This window comes from Curcuma longa, chromosome 10, assembly GCF_044706935.1.
Source record: "Curcuma longa cultivar G26 ecotype Majalengka, Jawa Barat chromosome 10, ITB_CL_G26_1.1, whole genome shotgun sequence".
Classification (NCBI taxonomy): domain Eukaryota; kingdom Viridiplantae; phylum Streptophyta; class Magnoliopsida; order Zingiberales; family Zingiberaceae; genus Curcuma; species Curcuma longa.
Genome location: NC_133870.1, coordinates 1,546,950 through 1,553,998, shown reverse-complemented (window position 1 = coordinate 1,553,998; position 7,049 = coordinate 1,546,950). Strand labels below are relative to the sequence as shown.

The following is a 7,049-nucleotide window of genomic DNA, read 5'->3' as shown; positions in this document are numbered from 1 at the left end:
GTTTATGAAAGATCGGAGAGGGCTTGAGAAGTTTGTCTCTGAATTGGTTCAGAAGAAGCGTTGGTGGCTTAGGACCGAGATAGCCGAAGGACTTGGTGTTCGTAGGCGGATGAGGAGAGCTTTGGTAGCTCGTCTTCGAAGTGGTCCAGGAAGAGTCTCGGAGACTCAGGATCGTAGAGCTTGGTGCTCGGGAGAGAATGAGGAAGCCTTTGTTGCTTGTCTCCGAGATGGTCCAGGAGGAGCCTTGGTGGTTCAGGACAGGATTGGCCGGGAGCTTGGTGCTGATGGCCGGGACAGGTTCGGAAGAGCTTTGGTAGCTCGGCTCGGGACCGAGAGCTTTGGTAGCTCGACTTCAGGGAGCCTAGGTGGCTCAGAACCTAATTAGGTCGGGAGCTTGGTGCGAATGGCCGGAATGGTCCGGGAGAGCTTTGGTAGCTCGGCTCGGGACCGAGAGCTTTGGTAGCTCGACTTCAGAGAGCCTAGGTGGCTCAGAACCTGATTAGGCCGGGAGCTTGGTGCGAATGGCCGGAATGGTCCGGGAGAGCTTTGGTAGCTCGGCTCGGGACCGAGAGCTTTGGTAGCTCGACTTCAGGGAGCCTAGGTGGCTCAGAACCTGATTAGGCCGGGAGCTTGGTGCGAATGGCCGGGATGGTCCGAAAGAGCTTTGGTAGCTCGGCTTGGGACCGTGAGCTTTGATAGCTCGATCATCAGGGAGTCTTTGTGACTCAGAACCTGATGAGTCCGAGAAATGCTTTGGTAGCTAAGCTCGAACATGACTGTTACATTCCTTTCAATCATTCTGTTCTGATACTGGAATGTTCTAATGCTACTTTTAAGTGTGCAGGTATTTAGGACAAGTATGGGAGAAATATTTCAAATGAACAGTGGAAGTTCCAAGGCAATCTTCGAACAGTCTTTTCTGCAAAAAGGATTACAGGTAAACGGCGCATGCAAGCTAGTAGCAGTACCTGCGGCTGGCAGGGAAGAGTGGCTGCAGCTTTTGGCAGAAGTCCATTGGGCACTGTAATCGAGGATGCAGGTATATAAAAGAAGTTGAAGAAACGCTGAGGAAGACAACTTTGAAAATGATTCATTCCTTAAGCGCTGTTCAGAAATCTTGAGCTCAAACTGCTAGTCGAAGCTAGAGGAAGAAGAAGAGCAACGTCCTGGTTTTGGAGAGACAGGCTTGAGTTGCAAGCGATCTTTGTTGTTCTTCTCATTCTTAGTCTTTGGCGCATTCTAGTTCTCCTTTGTCTTGTGCTTTATTTCATTATCTGTTGGGACAAATCTGTAGAGAGGTTCCTCCATCGAGAAGGAGAAAGAACTTAGCCGGCGTTACCGGGGTTTGATCTGCCGAAAGATCAAGGAGTCGTCCACCTTACGGACACGCCGAGGAGTAGGAGCAAGTTATCTCCGAACCTCGTAAATCCTCGTCTTAGTTTGCTGATCTTCATTTGCCTCTGATTAAGGTGATATTTCCGCTGCGTAACCAAAGATTAAGCAAGAAAAGCGAAAAGTGTGGACGGCTATTCACACCCTCCCTTCTAGCCATGTTCAAGAGATCCAACAATTTCTAATCTATTCCAATTTATCACAATTCTCTCCCATCATGAACCAACCCAAATTATTTTAATTTAGTTCAAAAATCAATTCAATAAAATAGAAATAAAATAATAAAAATTATCGTATCTGACATTCTTCTCACTAATAAAAATTTGGTCCCTAATTTTACTATCTACCTACTATAATGAAAAAATACCCTAGTAACTCAAATTATACTCCGAATGAACGATCTCTCGTTCCATTGTGCCTCTGTTCATGCCCTGCCTCCGGACCTGACGGCTGATCCATTTGGATAGAAGAAGAAGGTTGATTCTGATCTTGTGAAGGCTGGTATAGCTAGGTCAAGGGTTGATTAGGCAGTGATGGATACTACTGGGGTGGGGGTAAAGACTGATACTCGCTCCTCCCTTGAGACTGTAACTGATACAGTTGTGGTTGTAGAACGGACTGGGTAAGTGGGAGATTTTGGTGTTGGTACTACTGAAATCTCTGTGGACTTCTCTAATACCGAGATTGTGGAGATCATGGCGCAGATCGAGTCTGCTGAGACTATGATCCTCCTGCTCGAAATCTCTGTGGACTTCTCTAATACCGAGATTGTGGAGGTCGTGGCGCAGATCGAGTCTGCTGAGACTATGATCCTCCTGCTCGATGTTGTGCCCTCAAAGTACAATCTCTCTGTAGATGTCCTGGTAATTTATAGTAGAAACATATGCTACTATTCAATGAACATTCTGTTGTTGTATGATTTTGTAACGACCCGGCTCCTCGGCCCCTTAGGCGACCCAACTGGCGGCCCAACTGGAGACCCCTTATGTCGTCCACCGACGACTCTCGGTCGTGTCGTTACTCACTAGGTCTTCCCACCCCTGGCCAGTGGATTTTTGCCTTCCCTAGGATTCGAACTCTAGACCTCCAAGTTAAGTACTAGAGTTTATGAATCCTGGTAGCCAAGTGAGCGCCACTCACTTGGCTACCAGGATTCATAAACTCTAGTACTTAACCTGGAGGTCTAGAGTTCGAATCCTGGGGAAGACAAAAATCCACTGGCCATGGGTGGGAAGACCTAGTGAGTAACGACATGACCGAGAGTTGTCGGTGGACGACATAAGAGGTCGCCAGTTGAGCCGCCCAAGGGACCACCAAGGGGTCGCTAGTTGGGCCGCCCAAGGGGCCGAGGGGCCAGGTCGTTACAATAAAAAGGCGCTCACTTGGCTACCAGGATTCATAAACTCTAGTACTTAACCTGGAGGTCTAGAGTTCGAATCCTGGGGAAGGCAAAAATCCACTAGCCATGGGTGAGAAGACCTAGTGAGTAATGACACGGCCGAGGGTCGTCTGTGGATGACATAAGGGGTCGCCAGTTGGGCAACTCAAGGGACCGCCAAGGGGCCGCCAGTTGGGCAGCCCAAAGGGCCGGGTCATTACAGATTTGGTGCTCCACATCGAAAACACTTCACGTGTATCTGATCTCGCTGTGCTGGAATTGGGCGATTAAACCCTTGTGATATCTTGGGCACTTTTTGTGGCCGGGAAGACTCGCTAGTCGTATCTTGGTCACGGGATCGACAACTTTGACTCTGCAGTGATATTCGTGAGGTCTATCGACTAGCTTCTTTTTTTTTGGGAGATTTGTTGTTGCCTCAATCAGTATAGCTCGGTCTAGTGCTTCCCGATAAGTAGTAACAAGGAGTCCAGCCATCTTGGCCCGAATATACGCTGCGAGTCCCTATGTAAAGTGAAGCATATAATCATAGTCTTGAGCTACAAATATGTGGGCAAAATTTCACAAGTCGACTAAACTCCGCATTGTAATCCAGAACGCTAATTCGGTCACCTCGCTTGAGATTCATGAATTCCTGACGTCGAGCAATACAAAATGCTACAGGAAAATATTGTCTCTCGAACACCTCCTTGAATAACTGCCAAGAGATAATTTGATCTCCGAAAACAGTCTGCTGCATCTCCTACCATGTGGTTGTCTGCCCTCTAAAATGATATGCAACTAGCTCTACCTTCTCTGTGTCAGAACAGGATATGTATCCAAATGTACGCTCAATATCTCTTAACCAGGTATGCACCACCCAAGGGTCGGTGGCTCCATGGAATAGGGTAAAACGATCTCGCAAGCAAAGGAGTACGAGCCTTCTCCATAATAATAGCTGGTGTAGGGATGACTAAGTTGGTCGGATGAGCTTCCACAGGATTTGATTATCCCTCAGGAAGACCACCAACCCCAATACTGGGATCAATCTGAGCCTCTGGTATCATCTCCAGTGGGGAGAGTGGTGCTTCATGCAAACCCCTAATTGACCCTCTGAGTAGTAGAGGCAGGCTGACGTGTACGACTACGTCCTCGACCTCGACCTTGACTATTACCATCATCTGAACTATGGACGCTGCTACGAGCACGACTATTGCCTCAACCACAACCACGGTTAGGTCCGCCTCGTGGCATTGCCTAAAAATCAAAATTTCCATAATCAAGTATAATCAGGATATTTAACAAATAAGAGGCCTCTAAATCCTATAGTTCAGAGACACAACTTGACTCAAGTACAAATTGTTACGAAAAATGCAAAGACTAATCCCGAAAGATCTAACTATTCTGATACCATAAAATTGTCATGCCCCGGAGGTGTCATTCTCGTATACCAAGAGGTACCTCACTCGGTGACGACATTATAATAAAGGAACCAATAAAATAAAAGAGACACAATCATTAGACAACATATCCAAAAAGTATACCAAACCGAAACGCAGCACGTCAAGGTCTTTGAGCAACTCTAAAGAAACTCACTGAACCAGGGTAGTACCGAATCTTTGCCTGCAAAATTGGAAGCCAAAGAATGTAGACAGTTAACTAAAGGCTAAGTGGGTACTCAGAAAAGATGTGCATGAACTTAATATTATTTAAGAAGCCAAAGAAATAGAGCACATCACAATTTACGTATCATTATCTTCAATTATCATTGTCTGAAATCAGATCACATTTTTATGTATGAATTTCATTTCTCAACTTGATTATTTATTATCATCAATTGGGATAAATTATCTGAATCTTCGTTGTTTAATCAAATTATAGATTATCTCAACTCAATTTTGATCAATTTAATCAAGTTATATATGTATCATCATCAGTCTAATCTCAACATGATTAAAATCAGTGTCAACATTTTATATAATCACTCAGGAGCCAACATTATAAGAGAATAATAATAACTTATATATAAGTTAACAACATATAACCTCCTCATAATTTATTGTCGTATACGTTATCTAACGTATGGGCTAAAGAGCCCTCACCGGTGGAAGATAAGATAAACACTGACCGCGGCCTCTGCTCTATCACAATAAATTGTGGGCGGTCAAGTGCTCGGGACCGAGGGCTACATCATGCCACCACTCCTCAGGTGTACGGTCCCTGGATCGAGGGCTATATCACGTCACCACTTCTCAGGTGTACGGTCCAGTACTCTGGTAAAACTCTAGTATAAAAATTAGGCTCATAGCTAACACCCTTTTAATGTTTATCATTTTCTTTTATCTCATTTCACGTTGTATATTTTTCATCAATTATCATCAGTGTTACATTCTTAGTTTGTATCTTCCCGATTAAATGACCAAGTCAAATCAAATTAAATCTTGTTATTTCTTAAGGTATCATCATAGAGTATACATGTAAGACTAAGTATCAACAGAAAGACAAATCAACAGTAATGAATATAATAGATCAAGCAATGTAATGACAGGTATCAACAGACAGAGTAAATCAGAATATCTATTAAAATTTTAAAAATACTCTTTCCCATTTTAATTACCCCCAGATGAATCTCATGTGTGAACAGAAAAATAAATCAATTATTTATCCATTAACAATTTAATTATTTTAACCTCGTTTCAATAGTTTAAAGATCATTTTAAATCTCTTTTTAAAACAATTATACACATATAAATATATATCAATTTAATATTTATTTATTCATGCACAGGGAAGATCAAGAGTCCAAGGATAGAAAATACCCACCTGGTGTGACGTACGTCAAGATCCGTAAATCATGGTCCTGCAGATTACACCATATATATAATACCCACTAAGTACAACAATATATATTAAATTCTATGTCAAAGTAAACCCTAACCGAATCTCACATTTCAACCAAATTTAACCTAACCAAATCCAATTAACACAAGTTAACCTTAACCAGATCAAGAGTTAATCCTAACCCAAATCAGCTCATCCTTTATGAATCCAACAATTAATCAAATTAACCTATGTAATTAATCCTTCTTTGATTACATCTTAATCAATTATTAATTAGTTAATCAAATTAACTAAGAACTAAATCTGTAATAACTTAATTACATTAATTAAATTGATTAATAAACTAATTAAACAATTAATAAATCTATACTCGTTACTATATCAATTAACTAATCCTAATCCATCACCATTAATCCATCACCAAATACTTTCTCGCCTAACTGAATCTCTCGCTAACAGACTTGAATGAAAGGGAGAATGGAATGGGCCCGGCCGGCTCATAGGCATACATTAAAGAAGGGGCGACCAACTCACACTCTTCGGTAACAGACCTAGGAACTGACTGACCAAGAAGCAAGGTTAGGTGCAGACTCAATAATAGGGGAAAGCAAATCTTCCCATTCGGATAAAGAAAGCGGATAAAGCGGGCACGGAAATGAGTTGAACGAAGCCAAGTCTTCTCCATATGCTAGATTGGCTCTGAGTCAAAGGTAGCAGAGAAGGTGGACTATACCCCATGCACCTTCTTTGCTTATAATAGAAGTCTCAGTCTCCGTTGACTTCCCTCTTGCCCGGCTCACTGGAAGATAGCTAGTTTCTCTCACTTATTGAGAGGCTTGCTAATCTTAACTTGATCGCCTGAGGGAAAGACTTGAATTGCAATTGCTGTCCATCAGAGCTTGGTTCGCCCATCTGTGATCCACTGACTTTCACTCCAGCTCAGGATTTTTTGACACGAACTGGGGCTGGCAAACTTAATTGCAGCTACTAGTCCATTCTTAGCCAGAGACTCCTGAAGGGCATATGATCCGCTATCTTGCGATCTAGATGTATGTGTGCGCGGGATCGGTTCCACCAACAGAACTCGGAAAAGAACTGAATAGGAGGAGGACGCGTCACGAGCTCGCACCTTCCGTTCGCAGGCACTTTGATTGAAAGCAGGGGAGAAGCTCAGTCTGAGTCTTGCTAGTAGAGCAGAGCCTCTCGTCATCAGTACATTCACTCACCATGAAAAAAGGACTACGCACGCGCTGCTTTTGCTTGGTTCTGGTTTTTGAGTTCACTTCTTGCTCCAGCATCATTCAATGGTCAAAGAAGTGAGCACCGCCGGCCTATCTTCGCGCTTGCCTATTAAATAAAGGTATGGTTTGGCTGGTCTGGTATGCGGGAACTATGCGCTCCTTGGTGATGATATCGTCATGGGGGAGGTAGACTAAACTCA

At 43.3% G+C, this 7,049-nt stretch overlaps 1 pseudogene; it reads right to left on the bottom strand.

The window, feature by feature from the left end:
* Window positions 1–1,773: 1,773 nt before the first annotated feature.
* LOC141836048 (uncharacterized) lies at window positions 1,774–4,021 on the bottom strand (annotated as a pseudogene).
* Window positions 4,022–7,049: the final 3,028 nt, after the last annotated feature.